At 45.1% G+C, this 19970-nt stretch overlaps 2 protein-coding genes across 2 annotated transcripts in view; both read left to right on the top strand.

Annotated features, from left to right (window-relative positions):
• Ranbp2 (RAN binding protein 2) overlaps positions 1-19970 on the top strand; it is a 531879-nt gene that overhangs the window by 287958 nt on the left and 223951 nt on the right. The window lies entirely within an intron of this gene.
• Sh3rf3 (SH3 domain containing ring finger 3) overlaps positions 1-19970 on the top strand; it is a 292558-nt gene that overhangs the window by 2277 nt on the left and 270311 nt on the right. The window lies entirely within an intron of this gene.

The raw sequence follows: 19970 nt of genomic DNA on the forward strand, positions 1-19970 counted from the left end.
AGAAACAACCATTATGCTTTACACCTCCAGAGTCTTCCTCCTCACCCTCAGCCCACCATGTGGGGACTTACAGCTTAATGGTCCCCTGGCCTCTTGCCTGCTCAACTGTCTGCTTAAGGAGGACAGGGCAGACACTGCCACGACAACTACAGCTGCCTCCAGAAGGAAGGAATTTACCCTGAGTCGCCAGGGGTGCGATGTCTTAACCTGGGCCTTGGTGCTGTCTCTTGCCTCTGTCCTCTCGTGGGCGCTGACGCAGGCTTGCTTTCCCAGGTGAACAGTTGTTTTAAAAAATCACTACTAGATTTTGCACAGTGCGTTATATGGACTTCACTACTTCTCTTTTACTTTGAAGACTTTGTTTTTGTGGATGGTTGAATTTGAGTTTTCTGTGGACCAGGAAGAAAGAGTGGGCAAAGACAGTCAAGGAATATTCATTCATTCATTCCTTCTTGGGAGTGTCACTTTTTAAAATTTGGATTTTGGTTGTTATTAAATCCAGCTAAATGTTCAGAAACCTTTCTTGCCCGTGTTGTTTTCACTCTAACATCATAACTAAAGGCTTTTATTTGCAAGGTTAGTTGGTTGGTTCCTCCTGCTTCAGTAATTCCATGACTTTTGCAACTGTGAGCATTTCGAGGGCTGTTTACAGACGCGTGCACAGATCACCTTGAGCTGTGATCAGCCTGCAGCACACAGAAGCCTCTGATGGAGGAAAAGGCACAGCCTCAGACTGTTCCTGGAGCCTTATGTTCATAGCTCAGAGCATTCTCTCTTACTTGTCCACAAAGTGGGAGCTTGGAGCTATAACAGCGGTGCTTGAGTTTGAGGAACTCATGATTGGACCTATGTGGTTTTGAGACCCTGGGCTGATGTTCTGTGGGGCCACGTACCCCGTGGTTTAGGGTGTCTGCACCTCTGGGAGTTTGAGAACACATTTTCCTTCTTTTTGTTGTGTCAACTAGAATGCAGGCTTTCCCTCACAGTTGTCTCAAAAGGACTAAGTTCAGGGTTCTGGGGAAAAGCCAGAATCAAACCTAGTGTTATTTGATCATGTTCAGAAAGCAAAGTCACAGAGGCAGAGATCGTAATATCTGTAGCTTCTGTTCATTGATACTTAGTAGTCATTGGGTTTCTTCTTGGTCGGCGGGAAGCCTTCTGTGCTGCCGCCACACTACCACTTTGGGGTGACAGCGTTACGGCTTGACGAGCAAGCAGTCTAGGGGGCAGTGGCGGATGTGAAAAGAGAAAGGGACTGAACTTGCATGTTATGTAGGTGTACGCCACCTTTAAAACTTATAACGCAGAGACCAGCTAAAAATTGCTCCCAAGTGGGCTCTTGGTACTCCAGTGTCCCTGTAGCCATATTGATGCTTTCTAGTGCACCTGAATTCTGGATGTTGCAGCACATTGTACTCATCCCATCATTTAAGAAATACCAAATATGACGTGATAGTAGCCATACATATCACAGTCCCCTTTCTTCATTAGACGTTTCTCAGATCGTTTGGGCTGATGGAGCTATGCAAACCTGTAAGATGTGTAAATTATAGACAAATATCTACACAGCTTATCTATGTTAACCCAGTTACAGCTGAATTTGGGGACTGTGTCCAGTGTAAAATATGCTGAAGTCCTGTTTGGTTTCATTTGCAGGTCACAAAAAATACATCCTTTTGAGCAGGGTCTTGGTTGTCTTCAGCATACTTGGAGTTTCCTACCTGACAGGCAGAGCCTCTCACCTCTGTTCTCACCTGAATGATTTGAGACGAGGCTTAAAAAAAAAAAAAATCAGTTACTGATGCCCCTAGACACGTTGTACCAAGTCAGGAGTGCCCGTGACCACGTTGTACCAAGTCAGGAGTGCCCGTGACGTTGTTTGGGCTCGTAGCTCTCTTCGTTTGCTGGTAAATGCTGTGTCTGTGTGGTTTCTTAAAGTGAGGTTTAAAAGTCTGGCTTTAATGACAACTGCAGAACTGTTGAAATCACTTTTGCTGATTAATTATGTTAAGTTTATTATATTTATATTACTACAATTAACATATAATTAATGCGTGCTGACTTCTTCAACCTGACTCGTTTATTGTTTTGAAAGTTTTGCGAGGGAACCCCTTTCATATCCGAAACCATCGTCATTTGGGTTGTGTTAGGACAGCCTGAGAGTTAAATCAGGGCTGGGGATGAGGCACGGTACATATCTCGTATGCCAGAGACCCTGGATCACATCTGTAACAGTCCAACAAACAAGCAGACAGACAGACAGACAGACAGGCAAAGATTCTGCCTAAAGGGTATGGTGGCTTCAAATTGAATAATTTGGAGATTGAGTTTTCTGTGTTTTTTGTTTTTGTTTTTTTTTTAGTTTTTCGAGACAGAGTTTCACTGTGTATAGCCCTGGCTGTCCTGAAATCACTCTGTAGACCAGGCTGGCCTCAAACTCACAGAGATCGGCCTCCTCTGCCTCTGCTGGGATTAAAGGCATGCACAACTCACTGCCTGGCTGAGACTGAGTTTTTAAAATGAAGAGTTTAAAAAAATACTCAAGTATGTGATAATTCCTACTTTAACAAGCGCTTTTATTTTTGAATGCTCTTTGCCTTTATTTGGCATATATAGAACCTATTAGCTAGTTATATTGTTGCCATCACTCATCTTGGTCTCTTGCTAGGGGCCTGATCTGAGGGGGTGGGAAACAGGTGCTCTTGACTCCCAGGGGTCCGTATAGACACTGCCTGGTGTTAGTGCAGCACTCATGAGGCTTCGGAGTAAAGACATTTTCACAGGCTAAAGGACTGTGGAAAGTTAGACAGTGCCTTTGATGACATGAAAAGTAGGCTCAATAATGAATTAGTTTGTGCATATTGTGTCTTTCCACCTGCTCCACCACTCCCCCTATGCTGTGGCTGGAATATATGTATGGGCCTCTGTTGAATGGCTATTAATATTTAATACTGAATTACTATTTTATACTATCAGTGGTTACTCCTTATCAAGCTTTTTACCCAAACAACCACACAGAGAGACTAGGATCTATTTTGTTAGCCTATAGCACAATGCTGTGCAATAATTACACCATCTTAAACCTCCATGCTGGTACAGTTTCCTCCCATTCTGATTTCCCACTTTATACTTGCTTTTTACCCATATCCTGTGTCCAGCTCATTCCTCCTGATGCTCTCCTGTCCTCTTCACATGCCTCCTTCATGTCCTTCCTGTTCTTTCTCCTCCCCTCACTGGATCAGGATGTCCCACCCTATTCTCTGTTATTGCTCAGCATTGGCTAGTTGGTTTTTATTGGCAACATAGAGAACAAATGGTGACATATTTACACGCACTTGAACCAGGAGATACTTAGAATAAACATCCCAGTGCAATGTCTGGATTGAGACCAGGTAGTGGGGTAGAGAAATCAGCATTTGAATGAAGAAGGGTAAACTGTCCACTGTCCACAAGAACATTATGCCAACAGGTCTCATCCATGCTGGCCAGGTACTGTGTCCTTGAGTTTCACCATGGGCCTGTGTTGTATGTCTTTTTGGCTTTTTGCCTTCTGTTTGTTTTGCGTTTAGACAGGGTCTCATGGATTGCAGATTAGTCTTGGCTTGGTCTAAGCATCACTTTGAACCCACCTTCTTCCTTCCTGCCTTTCACCTCCTGGGTGGGCTTGGATTCTGAAAGAAACCAGATAGCCCATGGGGTAGCAGACAGCTGGTGTCGCGAGAGCTTTATCCAGGGTAGAGGGTGGCTGAGGTATCTGAAATCAAATTAACCTAATCCCTGGTCATCTAAGTTGAAGAGATATGGCAGCTTTCCTTCTGAATGCTACTGAAGGCTGGGCACAGTAATCCTACCACAGTGGATGCCATAGTGATCCTGTTGTGGCCCACAGAGATTAATGTCTAGGTGTCACTGTGTCAGACCATGTCCTCAATGCACAGTCCTTTGCCGCTGTTTGGCCTAGCGGCTATGGTTTGGTCTTGGGTGTAATAAGGACTTGGAAAGAAAGGATCAGCCGTGAGAGGATAGGCCTGCTTGATACTCTGAGAGGAGGCAGATAGCCCACAGGGTATCAGACAGCTGCTGACCGAAGAGCTTTGCCATAGTCCTGTCTGCTCGGGAAGCCATTAGCATGAGAACAGTACTGCAGACAGCAGTGTTTGGTGGTTTGTCTTTACTGGTGGAATTCGCGAATAATCTAAATTTCCATTCATTGAGCCCCGATCATGTGTCATGTCTAACAGAATATTTTACCTTTGCTTTGGGTTTTGTTTTGTTTAAATGCTTTGAGACACATTTTCACTATGTGGCTCATACTGGCTTTGAATTCCCAAATCTCTCTCTCTCTCTCTCTCTCTTTCTCTCTCTCTCTGGTTTTTTGAGACAGGGTTTCTCTGTGTAGCCTTGGCTGTCCTAGACTCACTTTGTAGACCAGGCTGGCCTCGAACTCACAGCGATCCACCTGCCTCTGCCTCCCAGGTGCTGGGATTAAAGAAGTGCACCACCATGCCCGGCTATTAGCTTTGAACTCTCAGTCCTTCTGCATTGGCTTCGAGAGTTCTGGTCGTATTAGGCATGCGCCGCTGTGTGCGGGCTCTCTGTTCTCTACCAGAGCTCTGTGAGCTAGCCAGGAACCTAGGTAGGAAACTCAAGAATGTAGACCTTCCTGCTGTTGAGCGGCGTACAGTTAATTGAATACTGGCAAGGTGAACTTTGGGCCAAGTGCGTAACAGGCTCTGAGGTTTGAGGAATCTTTTTATTCCACGACAAACTGGCTAACCGATGGACACAGTCCCAAACGGAAGTAGCACTGACCTCTTTATTTGGGTCACCCTCCAGGCCAAAGTAGCAGATGCTGTCCAAGATTAAGACTGCTATTTTATAGATGTGGGAATAGTTGTAAAGCACTGTGGTGGCAGGAATGCTCCCTCATCTGTCATGGTTTGAGCATAAGTGACAGGTAGCCCTGTGCAGTGGTTTGGCAGCACAAGAGCTGCTGAAGGGGTCATCTGACCAGTCAGTCTCTAGGAGCCACATGTGTCCATCCTGTCTTATGATCTGTTTTACAACCGTGTCGGTCTTACCTCCAGCCCCAAACTAGTTTTTTAAGAAAGGCAGTGGCTGCAGGTGCCACCTCAGCGTGACCACAGCTAGATACAGAGGACAGAAGGGTTCTCTCCGTTCTTTAAGTATATAGGCAAAGTAGGTCCTGGACACCTTCACGTATTTCCTCTAGCATCTCGGGGCTGGTGCTGCACTATGTCTGGGGCCTGGCCTCTCACTATCTCTCCCAGTGTTGAGGCCCAGGACCTCCCCTAGGGCTTGTGGTCATCCTTATTGGAGGAGAGGGAGGTAAGGAGACTCTGTGGTACCTAAGGGTGGCACAGGGGTCAAGAGCTCCTAGCACAATAGTTTTTTTTTTTTTGGTTTTTGGTTTTTTGAGACAAGGTTTCTCTGTATAGCCTTGGCTGTCCTAGACTCGCTTTGTAGACCAGACTGGCCTTGAACTCACAGCAATCCGCTTGCCTCTGCCTCCCGAGTGCTGGGATTAAAGGTGTGCACCACCACGCCCAGCTAATAGTTTTAATTCTAGCTTCCTTACTTCCTTGCCATGTGTCTGTGGGCAAGTCGCTTACCCACATGACCAATGACATGTCCCTCTTGTTGTCCGGCCAATCGGTCCGTTGCATATGGGATCTTCAGCTAAGGGTGTATATGGAGAACTGCGTGTGTGTGCACAGGTAGGGGGTGTGTATGTGCACTGTGTGTGCTTACATGTCTCTCTCTGTCTCTTTGTCTCTGTCTGTCTGTCTCTGTCTCTGTCTCTCTCAGTGTCTCTGTCCCTGTCTCTCTCTCTGTCTCCCCCTGCCCCCCTCTCTCTCTGTGTTATCATACTTTGCTTTTAGATTCAAAGCCATACTGTGTTCAGGAGACAGGCTCATGAAGCATCAATGAACATCTAAGCCTGATGGGTTACTGGAGTCTGTTTGACGTTTTACACTGCTCCAGCCGGGTTTTGTCTCTCTTACCACAGACAGTAGCTCTGATCTTTATAAGCATCATTAAAGGGAAGAGTAAAAGCCCCAGGACAACAAGAAAGGCAAGGCTACCCTTTGCTTTAAGAGAGACTGCAGGGGAGGATCATCTCGCTTAGTTGTGGATCCAGCTGGCTGGTGGCCTCTCCTGAAAGCAAGCCTGCTTCCTTGATCTGAAGGAAAGAGAGAGCTCTGTAGCTGCCTGGGACCAAGTAGCTCCTGTGATGGGGCTGAGCAGAATCTCTCCTGTTGCTTCTTCTGTCTCCCTTCGAGCATGGCGCAATTGGTTCTCAGATGTGGGGCTGTTTCTGATGAGTGTTTTAGCTCAACCTGTATTTAGTCTCCATCTCTCACAGCCAGCACAGTCTTATTCCAGGTGCGTTTTTGAAATAAAATAGCAGCAAACACTTAGCTAGAAGAAAGTGTTCTTCATGGGTTCCTGTGAAGAGCCCAAGGTCAGGATTTCTGTGCTTGGGAGACCTTCCAATTTGCTGAATGAGAAAGGAATACTCCACGGGCATTCTATTGGAATTTTAATTAACCTTTAAAAATAGGTTGTCAGGCTGAAGGTGTTGGCAGTAGTGAGTGACTTAGGAATTCTTTCTCTTAGCATATTGCATTGTGGGCCCCCTTTGCTCACTGAGACAAGTTGATGGGGAATTTCTCATAGGGATTTTCTGAAAACCTTATGTTATTTGGATTCTATTTTAGTTTCTCCCTCTCTCTCCCTGTCCCCCCCCCCCCCCCCGTGTTGTCTGTCTCTCTGATTTTTGAGACAGGGTTTCTCTGTGTAGCCTTGGCTATTCTGGAACTAGCTCTGTAGACTAGCTCTGTAGCCTCGAACTCAGAGATCTACCTGCCTATGCCTCCTGAGTGCTGGGATTAAAGGCCTGCGCCACCACACACGGCTCCGGTTACTTTCTCTTTAAAGTTCATTTTGATGATCATTGGCTTATGTATGCTTAGAGATGGAACTGTTTGTGTGTGGGAGGGCACCTTACCTGGGCTACAGTTCACGTGATGCTTCTTCATTACATGTGGTTTACACAGAGCATTGAAACACTGGTTATCTGTAAGTATGAAATGCTTCATGGGATATATATGCAGCGCCCACATGAATTAATGAGTCTTATGTGAGCCAGCATTTGTAACTCAGATCAATAGAAGTGCACTCAGAGAGTAGGAGACGGGTCCTCAGCAGCACACAGGAGAGAGAGCCAGCTTCATCAGTGACCTATGGTGTGCCAGGGATTTGCATAATGTACAGGGTTGGGGGCCAGGAGGCACCTGGGTGGAAAGCCATACCGATAGTTATTTATAATTAGTTTTATTTGTTTCCATTAAGTTACATAGCTGGGCATGCTGCTGAGGAAAAAAAATGTGCCCATGTATTCTTCTTTTCTGTCCAGCAGGAGCTTTTCCAGCGCTAAGGATTTCTTTTTCTTTTTCTTTTTTTTTTTTTTCGAGACAGGATTTCTCTGTGTAGCCTTGGCCATCCTGGACTCACTTTGTAGACCAGGCTGGCCTCGAACTCACAGCGATCCACCTGCCTCTGCCTCCCGAGTGTTGGGACTAAAGGCGTACGCCACCACGCCCAGCTTTAAAGGCCTAGCACATGCAACTACGCAAAAGCTTCACCACAGCACCCCTAACCTCCCAGGGCAGCAATTCCTGATGAGGGAAGTGGCATTGGCAGGAATTGTAGCTGATCCTTACTGTTTCTTGTATTATCATATTGACTTGCCAAATGAGGAATTTGTGCTTCTGCTTTCCGGATTTTTCTATATTTCGTGGGAAGGAGTTGAGGAGTGGGGAGGAAGTCCCTCTCTCCTTCCTCAGACACCCCCCTCCTTTCTTTCCTTCCCTTTTAAGAACCAGGCATCAAACTTGGGCTCTTACATAGCCAGCAGAATGCTGTGATTTCTCAGTTTCTTCTGCAGCTTGGTTGCAGAGGTGGGTGGGGCTTGTGCATTGCTGGTTCTTTTGTAGCCAATCCCAACATGCCACATGACTGAGAGACAACAGACTTTCCCATAGCAGCCAGAAGAGCAGAGGTCAGGTGTCCTGTCCAGCACATTGCTTGAGACTTCTTTTGATTTGGAAAGCATCTTTCAGCACCAGCCCTGTCATGGGTGGAACTACCTGGATCTCTCATTATGGATTTGAGCCGCATTAACACAGGACTGTTTTGTTTGTTTTACTAAGATGAACTTAGAAGTACTGGAGAGAAGGAAGGGAGAGAGGGGGAGGCTCTGGCATTTATCAGGCGGTAGTTAGGAGGTATAACGAATGCCACCAGACACAGTGAACTATAATGAAGAAGTTGCTTTTGTTTTCAAAGATGGCATCAGTGAATCCCCACTGCTGGTTTGTTTGCCAATGATACTGTTGGATTTGAAGGGCCAAAATATTCCTCCAACTGTTGCTAACCATCAAGGAAAGCTCTTGGGAGGCCTTGAGCAGTCACTTTGAAGGACACATCATCTTCTCAAGGCTTTGCACAAGTGGGTTATTTTCCCAGTGAAGTCAGTGAGGAGACGCAGTTATTTACTACATAGAAACTTATAAAAATGTGCAGGGTTAAAGTGGTGGGTACTTCAGCCTGTGTGTGTGGGGGGCGGGGGGGAGGGAATGAAGGCTTAGAGCTTTTGATTGTCAAATAATTCCTAGTCTTGCTGTTGCTGGGACTGTGAGGCTGTTTTAAAACCCAGCAAACTGTTCTTCTTAGTGCAAAGTGACAAGCGGATTTGGGGCGCTGTGCTGGCTAGTTTGATGTTAACTTGACCCTAGCTAGAGGCAGCCAAGAGGACTCAGACTGAGAAAATGCACCTGTAAAGTCAGAGTGTAGGCAAAGCCCATAGAATGTTTTCTTAATTAGTGATTGATGGGGGAGGGTCCCCCAGCCTGTTGTGGGAGGTTCCATCCCTGGGCTGTCAGTCCTCGAAGAGCAAGGCACCCTTCCGTGGCTTCTGCATCAGCGCTTCCCCACAGCTTCGGCCCCGCTCGAGTTCCTGTCCTGACTTCCTTCAGTGATGGACTAAACGTGGAAATATAAGCCAAATAAATCTTTCCTTCCCCAACTTGCCTTTGGTCATGGTGTTTCATCATAGGAATAGAAGCCTTAGCTAAGACAAGTACCATCCACCAATGACATTTTTGCATTAAATTGCATCTTTTAGAGAAAGGTCAGGATACTGATGCAGCTGTGTTAGTACCTTGGTAGTTTTGTCTTTGGAGTTGTATGAATGGGAAGATCCAGGGTTGAAGGCAGCACCATTGGTGCTTAATGTATATATACAGATTGGCATTCAAAGGCAGGTAGGGGCGATTCCCACATTATAGCTTTAAAGATGTAGGATAGTTTATTGGCCAGAGGTAGAGAGTTATGAAATATGAAACTGTTTTCTTATCACCCATGGCAAAGCCCTTGTTGAACACAGATGAGCAGGAAACTTCCCACTTAAAGCTGTGGGTGCTGGCTCTCAACCCTCCAGCACCACAGTCATTGTGTCCTTTGTAAAGGACACATATTTATGCACCTGCTTGGTGCACGCAATTGATATCTATGTTTGGTATGTAAGGTTGGTTATTCATGGCTGGCATGCCTGCTCAGTGATCGTGTTTGGTATGAATGATTAAAGCTCATGGTTGATATATAAAATTAGTTGCTCCTGGTTGATAATCATGGTTGGCACATATGGTTAAGGCACATGGTTGGTGTTCTTGGTTACTGGGTGTAGTTGTTGTATGCAGTTCATGCGTGTGGCTGACAACGTGTTGGTATGCATGACAACACGGTTACTATGTGTGATTGTTACATGTGGTTGATGCTTCTACTTGACCTATGTGCTTGGCTCTCATGATTGCTGTTTGTGGTTGGTACTCCTGCTTTGTGCACATGGCCTTTACATGTGGTTGATAGTCGTGACTGATACTCATGGTTAGGTGTACGAGATTGGTGCTTGCAGTTGATAGCTGTGCTTGGTGTCCATTGCTGGTTCTCATGGTTGGTGACTGTTCCTCATGGTTAGTGTGCATATAGTTATTACATATAGTTGGACACCGCCCCCCCCCAAAGTTCCATGTTCAGCCATGGACTTCCCACTTGTTTTTTTGTGAGCCACAATTTTGCTTCTATTATCTTTATATACCGATGCCCTTTTTACTTTTACCCCCAAACTTTAGCAATTTATGTTTTCCCCCTAAATTTAGATAGTATAGGGACTATTTGTTTTTCTACATAAGATTAATAGTCAGTCTGTTAAGTGTGGATAGTGTTAGCCATGATGGCTTCTTTGTGTTCTCAAACTAATCCGTGAATCACTTTTGACACCCAGCACCAGTGCTAGCCCCTGTGGAACACATGGTGCCTTTGCTGCTGTTGGTAGTCTTGTGGGTGGAGAAGCCCTTCTCTGTGACCCTAGGCTGTCCTTCTGGGGTTGTTAGGAACTGGATCTAACATTGCTGTGGTAACAATTTGGTGGTATCTGGGTGGGTGTGGCGATGGGAGGTCAGCGCCATGGCAGCACATACCTTCTGTGGCCAGATGCCAGGCAGCTTCATCCGAGGGAGGGCATCCCAGTGTCCTGAAGCCCGGGCCAGTTTTCTTTCGTCATTCTTCCTTCTGGGCATTTCTGATTCCAATTTAATTTCCCCACGTTGTCTGTTGGTAGTGCTCTTTCCTCATTTTCCCCTTCTGTGGGTTGAATGTTTGATGTTAGCAACTTCCGGCTCCCTGGAGGAAGTGGCAGCTAGCTAGCAATCCTATTTTAACCCTCACCTGCTCCCTACTGCAGTGAGTTGGAGGAGGGCCATGATTCCCCTGTGATCCTTGAGCTTCGCTCAGCTACCCCAGTGCCAGGGTAGGCACCAGGAGTAAGGACCGCTGCTGAGCCCACTAGCTTTCCTGTAGGCAGGTTCTTCATGGGGTAGACTGAAGCTTGAACTAGCTACATGTGGGTGTAGGGTATGAACCCCAGGAAGGATGGGTGATAACTTGGGATTTACAGTGAGGTGTGAGAGAACACTTAATCATTTCATAGGCTCTGACAGTAGCAGGCGTGGGTGGGAGCAGGAGGAATTAGGGGCTCAGAGCAGCTCTGCCAGGAGGACCTCATCTCCGGCCATCCCTGTTGAGTATATCAGGGGCTCCCTGCTTGACTCTTTAGGTATGCTTAGCTGGGGCTGCCTCTTCTCTCCAGCCTCTATAGGTGTGTGTATTCTGGCTTTGGTGCCCCCCTCCCAGACGATGCCATGTCTTCTGTATTGAATCCCAGTTCTCTACAGATTGGCCAGTGGCTGCTTGGATGGCTAAGTGGGGCTGGCACCCATTTCCCTTTCTATTTGGCACTGTAGTGCTCCTGGTCCCTTCTGGATGCATTTTGGGTCGCTCTGAGAGCTGATAAACTCCGTGTTCCCATTTCTTCGCCAGTTACCCGGTCTCCCAACTAACACCTATCTACTTGTGGTCTTAAAAAATTCACATATAATCTAGAGAAATATCATAGCGGTAGAACACTTGCCTAGCATATGCAAGGCCCTGGGTTTTATCCCATCACCTCCCCACCAAGAAAAACATTCACATGAATGTTCTGTTGTATCCAGAATGTACTGGGCAGAATAGAATGTGATATCATTTCCACATGTGTGAGGATTTGACCAGACTTGGAATCAGATATGTCTCCCATGATGTCTTATAGCAGGTCCACCCTAGTACCCCGTGAACATGTGCTGTTGATGACTGAGCCTGCTGGGGCCTTAGAGGGACAACAGTGCTGCCTGCTGAGCTTGAGGTCTCAGGGTGAGAAGGGAAGTAAGTGCTGTGAACCCCAACTCCTGGTTCTCCACCTTAAAGTCCCAATGCCTGCCTCTCCTTCACCTGCTGAGCGTGGGCCAGGCCTTTGTTTTGTTTCTGATTGGTACATAGTAATTGTACCTATTTATAGGACATATTGTCATGTTTTAGAATGTTGAGCAATGATGAAATCAAGGTAGTTAGCATATCTGTCAACTTAAAAACTCACCATCTATTTGTGTTGAAAAAAGATTAAAAAAAAAAAAACAACTTTCCTAGATATTTTGAAACGTAAAACACATCAACTACTGTTACTCTATTCTTGTCTATCTGTGACTTTGTACCCACCACCATCTTCTCTCTATCCTCCTTTCCCCTGCCTGGACTCCAGTAAATCAAACACACACACACACACACACACACACACACACACACACACACACTAGTTAATGTATTTATACACTTTACATCCGGATTGTAAACCCCCCTCTTTTACTCCCAGTCCCACCCTCCCTTCCTCTTCCTCCTCCCCCATTTATCAGAAAAGGGTCACACACACCCCACTTACCCACCCCAGCTCATTAAGTGGTATCAGGACTGAGCACATCTTCTTCCCCTGTGGCCTGGAGAGGCCTGTCTCTGACATGGACTCAGTTGCCTGCTTTTGATCACCATTTTATTCTTAACTTCGATGAGATCAGTGATTTTAGATGAGCAAGCTTACATGTTGTTTGTATTTCTGTGTGGCTTATTTTATTTGGTATCATGTCATTTGGTTTTGTCCATCTCGTCTCAAATGACAAGATCGATCTATCTATGTATCATTCTATCTCTATCTATCTATCTATCCATCTATCTATCTATCTATCCATCTATCTATCTCTTTCTACCTATCTATTTATTATCTATCTGTCTATATCGTATTTTCTCTACCCATTTATATATTGATGGACACCTAGCTTGATTTCATTTGCTCACTGCCATCCATGAATGTGGCTATTGTAAACATAGGAGTGCTGATGTTTCTTCTGCATACTGATTTCATGTCTTTCTGGTATATAGCCATGGACGTTGCTGGGTCATACACGTGATAGTTTCAGGAACCTCCACTCTCTTTTCCTTGACTGTCCAGCTTCTGAAGACTGTGTGGGCTGAGGGAGGTCAGGCATGAACAGTGCTGTGGAGATGATGATGGTCCGGGGAAGCTCTGTCGTGTGGTATTGGGGCTTTGTGCATGCTGACTGAGTCGTGTGACTGCCGAGCAGCACCCCAGCCCACTTCACGTTCCCTCCTCTTCCAGGATGTTGCAGTGTAGATCATGCTAGCGCGGGACTTGTTGTGCAGCTTAGAATGCTGACAGACTCAGGATTTCTCAAGCTGGATTACTGGCCCATCTGCCATGTGCCCTAGTGTGAGCTTAACCAATAGGAACTGTTTTTACGTCACTGTTCCTGGGCCCCGATTCCTTATCTTAGTGAACATAGAGGGCATTGTGTGGAAATAGTGGCTGTTACAAGCCTGGGTTCAGGTTGATTGTGTTAATCCTGAGGTTCACCAGAAAAAAACTAGTTCACTGTTTTGGGCTAAATTTAAAGCAAGCTTTATTAAATAGTAAATACTTTATTAAATAGTAAATAGGGGGACTTTGGTGAGGATTATTCCTTGAATTTCCCACCTGAGAATGGCTTCGAGCCACATGTTGCCGGAGCTTATAAGGACAAACCTATAGGCTATCATGCTTTCCCATGAAGCTTTGTTATTTATTTTATTTTATTATTTTTTTTTAAAGAACTACAATTCCCAGTATTCCAGGAAGCTGCCTAGTTCCTAGCCAGTTGGGGCTTACATGTTAATTTTGGGTGTTACAATTGGGCATTTGGTTCTGGCTCTTTCAGAACAAACAGAGGGTCTAAGCAGAGAACATTTAGTAATGGTTCCTGAGATAGCCCCAAACGGAACATTGTCCCAACTCAACAGGGATAGGCAGGGTATCAAGTGCAAAACAAGGAAAGAAATCTCTCCTCAGCATTGTTTCTGTTGGATGTTTGCATTAGTCCCAATGCCCAGAGCCTTGAGGCTGGTGAGCTGGGTCAGATAAATCTACAGCGGGAGAGGTAAAAGGTCTGTCGTTTCCTTGTCTTTTTCCTCTGTGGACATCTTGCACCCCGGGACCATCCTGGGGGCCCAACTGTTCTAACACCAGCAAGGAGTTTACATCAAGGTCAGCTGACCTCCCTTAGCACAAGGCTGCCATGAGGGATGAAGCCCCAACCATGTTAGGTTGGAGTCCTGAAGACAGTCAGGCAAGGCCTACACTGAAGAAGACACAGGAACTTCATCTGCGTGGTTTACAAAAATATCATTCTTCATTCCCCAAATTATGGATATCTCTCCCCTCTCTTCTCTTCCCCTTCCCACTCTCCTTCTTGTCCCTTTTCTGTCCTTTGCTTTCCTCTCCTCTCACTCCCCGATTTCCTCTTCCTTGTCTTTTCTTTTATCCACTTAAAATTATTTTTAATTTATTTAAAAAAATTTGATACTATAATTACATCATTTCCCCCTATGCCTCCTAACCCTCCAGAATACCTCTCCTTTCTTTTTTTCCAAGTTCTGTGGTGGCACACGCCTTTGATTCCAGCACTTGAGAGGCAGAGGCAGGCAGAGCTCTGTGAGTTCGAGGCCGGCCTGTTATACAAAGTGAGTCCAGGACAGCCAAGGCTACACAGAGAAACCCTGTCTTGAAAAATAAAACAAAACAAAATTCATGACCTCTCTTTTCATATTGTTGTTAAATACATATATGTCCATATGTATTAGTCAGGGTTCTCTAGAATAACAGAACTTACAGAATGAATCTCTATATGTACAGAAAAGGGATTTATTAGAAGGGCTTCTGGGCTGTGGTCCGGCTTGTGCAACAATGGCCGTCTGCCAACAGAAAGTCCGAGAATCCAGTAGTGTTCAGTCCAGGGGGCTCATGCCTCAACAGGTCTTCGGTAGATGCTAGAATCCCGAGGAAGTGAGTCTAATGCCAGTGAGGGAATGGGCTTGTCAGTGAGAGCAAGCAGGCAAAGAGAGCAGTGCCCTTCCTTCATGCTCTGTACGTAGGCTGCCAGCGGAAGATGTGGCCCACTTTAGAGGCATGTCTTCCCACCCCAAAGAGCTAGGTTAGAAATGGATCTTCCTGCTTCCAAAGATTAAGCAAATATCCCTCACAGCTGTGCCTGGCCCCCTTTTGGGTTTTAGTTAATCCCAGATGTAGTCAAGTTGACAACCAAGAATAAACACCACAGTGTGTGTGTGTGTGTGTGTGTGTGTGTGTGTGTGTGTATTTTTTTTCTTAAATATATAAGCACAACCAGCTATTGTTTGTAGGACTGTGTGTATGTTTTCAGGGCTGACCATCTGGTATTTGATGACTAGCTGGTGTGCTGTTTCCTGAGGAAGACTATGTCTCCTCCTCTTATCCTTCCTTAGTGGCCTGTCATGCTCGGTGTAAGGTTGAAGCCTCGTGCCCTGCTCGCCCCACCCCCCATGATACGCACATTAGCACGTCTGTTGTTGCCCCAGTTCAGCTCAAGTTTAGGCACTGTTTTCCCCTCCTTTTCACCCCTCTCTTCCCGCTCCTTGCTATCCTCCCTTCTGCCCTCTCCTGCCTACTCTTGCTGATGTCCCGTTAGCCTCTCCTCAGCCTTTTTCAGGCCTTTTCAGGCTTCTAAGAAAGGCTTTCTATCCCAATAGGCTCCTTCCGTGTGTCCGCAAGGTACCCGGTTCCCTCCTGCAGACCTAGAGTGGGTCTCTTTGCCCGTTAGGAGGTATGGCCTGCTCCTTCTTGAAGGCTTCAGAGGAAACAGGCTCATGTCTTGGGACAGCAGCCTTGGGATGATGCTGAGAAGTTTTCTGGAAGGAGGGAAGCCTAGGGAGATGGTACATCTCTGTGTGCGGGAGGTGGTGCGTCACTGTGTGCTGAGATGCACCAGGGGACCCTGTACACATTGATAGGTGGTATCAGGATTGCATTGATGGGCAGCCTTTATGTCACTGGGGTTGAATGAAAGATAGCTCTTGGATAGTCCCTCCAGTGGGCTGCATGGACAAAGAAATATCAGCTCTGGGTCTGTTGCTTGCCAGTTGCTACCTGGTTAATAGATGTGACAGGGAGTCAACACTTGAGTGAATTATTTTGCAGCACTAAATGTAATGCTAAACATAGTACTGTAAATGGTCCAAAAAAGACGCCTTGTCAATTATTCAGGAGGGGCACATCAAGGTCTCATCGCTTTACTATTGATTGCCACTTCTTGCAGAAAAGATTTATTTGTCCACCGTCCACTGAGTGACCTTTCTAGTAAATTTCTCTGCTTCTAGTTTTTATGGTACTTGGTTTAGTAATATTATATTTCTCATAAACATTTGGAAGCTAATAAGCAGTTTTTAGGTAAAATGTCCAGCCCAGGAGCCTGTTCTATTTATCGTTCATGTCATCTCTAATACATATCAATATCTGTGTACCTCTGCCCATACGCATACACACACACAACTACACTTAAGATTTTACAAAGCTGTGTTTATACTTAGTGGTTGGCTTGGCAGTTCACCTCTTTGAATATAGACTTTGGGGAGTAGATGATTTCTGCTTTGGGTTTGCTGAAGACCACTCAGGCCCTTAAAATAGATTGTACATAAGGCAAGTTAGTCTGGGTAGGTTGTTTGTGTAAGTATGGTATCTAAGCTAAAGGAAGGGACCCTCCGACCAGGTCATCTGCTGTGTCTTTATCAGCTTTTACAGATGTCTTCTTGTGTAATGGGAACACTGTGTTGACACCAAGGTTGAAGCCCTAGCTCTCTTGTCCACTCTCTGTAGGACCTGGAGATGCTCTCCTTCCATACGTCTGCTCTGTCCCACCGTACCACTTGCCCAGTGTATGTAGTAGACCCAGAGGGAATAGTGTGGCCTGCCTGGTCACAGCTTCATCAGTCATTATTGTTAGGGCCACTGTCAGGAGCCTATGGCAAGCTATTCTAACGAGAGTTTCTTGATGGCACTTTTTTGTCTCTCTGAGCAAATCGGCAAGATTCGATAGCTCTGACAGTGTACAGTTGCACGTGCAGACTGCTGCCTCTCTGGATTGAGAGCAGGGTTGAGTAATTGACTCCGGGGAGTATTGTTGCTGACTGGTGCCATTTTGATGAGTAATAGAGCCCATTAGATCACAATAAAATACTTGGTTCTGTATAATTAAAAACGGCATTAGTCAGGCAAAAGCCCCAGCATTTAAAACTCTGAAAAGGATAATTTCAGAGTCTGCAAAGTACGTCCGCAGTTGGGGTGGCACATAACCTACTGTGTTTGAGTGTCGGAGTCGTAAGACGTGGTCATAGGCAGCTTGGCAGGGCAGCTGCTGCTCCCGTAGTCTCGGATAATCTGTAATGAGCAACCATGGCAGTTAAAAATGGCTCTGATGAATTCACAGCTTGTAGAACAGTTCTGATTTGCAATTTTAACAAAAAAAGAAGTCCTATAATTTATTTTTTGTGGAGTAGGCAGAATCCAGAGGAATGTTGGGATCTTCATTTCCCTGTTTGTATTTTCTGTCTCAGCTCCAAGTTCCCCACTCTTTTCTCTCATTTATTCATGGATTCTACCTTCCTCAGAAGCTTGGGTCCAGCACCCAGCAATACTGGAGGACTCTGGGGAAAGAGCTGCAGCAAAATCTGGACAGGGCTGTGCAAGTCCGTGGTGACTTATTTTATCATGCTTTCCTAGTCAGACACTTGGAATATTCTCTCCCCTCTTGTGACCTGGTCTCCAGTAGATGCTTTGGACCAGAGTTGAGAAGTCTTTGGTTTGGCTTGGCCTCCACTCTGTCTAATCAAGAGCTGAGTGTCTGGCACACAGCTTCAGTTATTAATACCTTGCTATTAATATTCATATTGACAGTCATTTGCACTTCTAAACTTCTTTCATCTTAAAAATTACCACATATCTTATGAACCTTAGATGAGTGACTTCTGATGTGGGCACGAGCCCTCCAGCACTGCATCCTCTTTGAAGGGACTTCACTTGTTCAACTCACAAGTGTCAGGACAACCCACACTTTGTGGTTCCAGCAGCACTGCAGAGGACACACTTTGACCAGAGCTGCTTCTTAGAAATTAGGGCTCTCTGGACGTTGGTTTAAATGACTAATGATGATAATAATAATAATAATAATAATAATAATAATAATAATAATAATAATAATAATAATAATAACAACAACAACAACAACAACAACAACAATAATAATAATCCTAAATGTAATGGAGATATTTTACAGTGAATTTTTTTGTGCTCTAATTGTACATAAAATTAAATTTCCAAATAACAGGGAGGTTTTCTTTGCTGTCATTTTTAACCTATTAGAATCTATCTATCTATCTATCTTATCTATCTATCATCTATCTATCAATCATCTATCTATCTATCTATCTATCTGTGATCAAACACATGACGAGAAGCAAGTTAACGGAGGAAAGAAGAAAAGCTTTTTTTTTTTTTTTTTGCTTACAGTTTGAGGGGATACAGTTCATACAGTTCATTACTGTGATCATTGCCCGGAAAGTGTGGAGGGAGGAGTGTGAGGCATCTAGTCTCATTTGGACCAAATCAAGAAGTAAGCCCAGGCTATAAAACCTCAAAGCTTCCTTCCAGTAAGGCTCCACCCATTAGAGGTTCCTCACTCTTGCAAACAGCGGCAACAGCGGCAGGAGGCCAAGCATTCAAACACACTGAGATTATGGTGGACATTTCACATTCAGACTTCAAAGTCCTGTCCCTGGCTCCCCTGCAAGCTCAGGACTGTCTCACAATGCAAAAGTGCACCCATTCCAGCTCAAAAAAAAAAAAAAAAAAAAAAAAAAAAAAAACCAAAAAACCAAAAAAACCAAAAAAACCAAAAAACCTCATAGTCCTCAGCAGTGCAAACTGGGGTCAGCATTTAGTCCTGACTCGTGTGTGTGTGTGTGTGTGTGTGTGTGTGTGAGAGAGAGAGAGAGAGAGAGAGAGAGAGAGAGAGAGAGAGACTTCCTTGTAGCCTGTCTAGGGGAGAAATAGAAATATTTCATGATATCTTTTACCAAACTGTAAATATAAAGTTTAAAAAGTGGAAGAACTTTGTATGTTTCTGTCTCTCTGTGTCTCTCTGTCCCTCTGTCTCTCTGTGTCTCTCTCTCTGTCTCTCTGTCTCTGTCTCTCTCTTTCTCTCTCTCTCGTGTGTGTGTGTTCATAAAGAAACTTCTTACTTCAAGGTATCAACTGAGGAAGGGACGGCAGAGTAAAGTTATATCTTTCCATGCCTGAAACACTGATAAAGGTTGATTGTCCTCACACATAGGATTTCTAATTAATATGGCATCATTGTATGAAAGTCGAGGGGATAGCAGTGTACTTAGGGAAGTGGTCCCCAAGTTTCTTTTTCTTCCTGTTGTGTTCTTGGTTCACAGTGTGAGGATCGGTATGGAGCACGTGCCAGGCAGCCCACAATCCCAGTGTGCTCAGCGCTTCCTTGTCCAGACACCCCTTCACCCCATCTGAGGCTCCTTCTCCTTGGATTAAACATTAGGCTCAGCCCAGAGGTGTGTAGAGCTCAACACTTGTGGCCGTAGAGACAGACTCAATGGGAGATTTTTTCCCCCTCCTCCCTGGAAATGTAGGCCTGCATGTTTCAAAAACATTTACAAAAAACCTAATGGTTTAGCAGGTGTTCAAATAAACCATCTCTTGATGCTTTGAATTCTGATAGGATAGAATTAAAGCTATGTAAATAATTTGAAAATTTTTACTAGTATCCATATCATAAACAAGCGAAATTGATCTTAACAATGTTTTGTTTAACTCTCTGAACCCTAAAGACTCATTATGTGTACACAAAACCACTATAAAATTCATGTTATTTAAAAAAAAAATCCTTTCTTCCTTGCTATTTCCGAAGCCTGTGATGGGCTTCGGAGGCTTGCATGCCTCCCTGTTTGACTTGCCCCTTCTCAGGGCTCAGTAGTGACCTCATGCTTATAGAGTGTGGCTCTGCCAGATCCCGCCGTGTTACATGCCATTGTACAGTTGTGATGAGAACTCCTTCTGGTGAGGCTGGTAGGCCACGTGG

The sequence above is a fragment of the Acomys russatus genome, chromosome 11 (genome assembly GCF_903995435.1).
Source record: "Acomys russatus chromosome 11, mAcoRus1.1, whole genome shotgun sequence".
NCBI lineage: Eukaryota > Metazoa > Chordata > Mammalia > Rodentia > Muridae > Acomys > Acomys russatus.